Genomic DNA, 1,494 nt, shown 5'->3' with positions numbered 1-1,494 from the left:
ATTTCTTGTGCAGAATTGCAAATTTTGTAATTTCACGAGTGCGAGATTGTTGCTGCCTACCGCACCTACATGTTCGCAATTGCGAACTCTCGCGATGCGTCGCCAAACTCCAGCGGGATCCCGCAGCAAGATCCAAAATGGCGCAGCACTCGCAAAATATCGAGAAAAACAACTCGGCAAACACTGAATGACGGTAAGTGAACGCCGCAATATTGTATCACCGAGCAAAAAAATCTACTGCGTGCGAATTTGTGGTTTTCGGTAAATTCGCAAGAGTTCGCAGATTGCGAATTTACCGAAAATCCGCAAAATCCACGAGCGGAACGGATTTTCCGCCCATGCTTAATGCCAAGTCTACTTTGCCATGCCTCCGTACGTTTCTCCATATCGTCTGGCAAAATTATATTAAGCCCTTCATATATCTCGCCAATTTTCAGGGTTTTTATGGATAATAGTTGGTTCATAGTTTGCCACGATTGAAATTTAATGCGATCTCCCCCTTTCTTTAAAATAAAATCCCGCACTTGGAGGTATTTGAAGAAATCTCTATTAGATAGTTTGAACTCGATTTTTAGTTCCTCAAACGACTTGATACTATTCACAGAAAAAAAGCACCCCAGTTGTTTTATACCTAATTTGACCCATCTATTCGATACTAAATCTTGAAATATTTCCGGGATATCCAAATTCTGTATTATAGGTGTATAAAAAGAGTACTGGCCTAAACCAGCTAGTTTTTTAACATTCCGAAATACTTTAAGAACACTAGAGATGGTCTTAAATTTCACCTTTTTAAAGTAATGATCATTTGAATGGCGCCATAAACAACCTGCGCTGCCATCTCCCAGAATAAGTTCTTGCGGAGTGGTAATATTATGAGCGTCGGTGTCATCTTTTAAAAGGTATGTGTATCTCAACACTGTTGCCCAATAATACAGTTTAAAGTTTGGCAGTGCCCATCCCCCCCGATCTCTAGGTAAAATGATCCATCTGAGTGCTCTTCGTGGCTTGTGATATCCCCATATAAAACGTGAAAACAAATTATCTATATTTTTAAAAACTGTTTGGGAAAATTCTAGGTTTATTGTGCTAAAAAAATAGAGAAACTTCAGGAAAAATAGCATTTTGACGACATTAACTCTCCCCCCTATAGTGAGCTGTAAATTATGTAGGCGCAGTAGTTCTTTCTTGGTGCGGTTTATGAGAGGGTTTAGATTATCGTCAACTATGTTTGCAATATTAGAGTCAATACTTACGCCTAGATAAATTGCTTTATTAATTATACATGGATCTTGCATCATGATTTTAGTATTTTTGATGATCTGGGTTTTACTACGATTTAATTTATAACCCGAGACTTTGCCAAAAGCATGGGCTTCTCGTTCTATCCACTTAATGGTGTTATTGGGGTCACTTGTGATAATAGCTATATCATCAGCATATGCCAGACATTTGGTTTCTACGTTACGGACTTGAATTGGGGAAACTAAATTG

The sequence above is a fragment of the Lissotriton vulgaris genome, chromosome 2_1 (genome assembly GCF_964263255.1).
Source record: "Lissotriton vulgaris chromosome 2_1, aLisVul1.2, whole genome shotgun sequence".
Lineage (NCBI taxonomy): Eukaryota > Metazoa > Chordata > Amphibia > Caudata > Salamandridae > Lissotriton > Lissotriton vulgaris.
Note: the sequence above shows the minus strand (reverse complement) of the source record.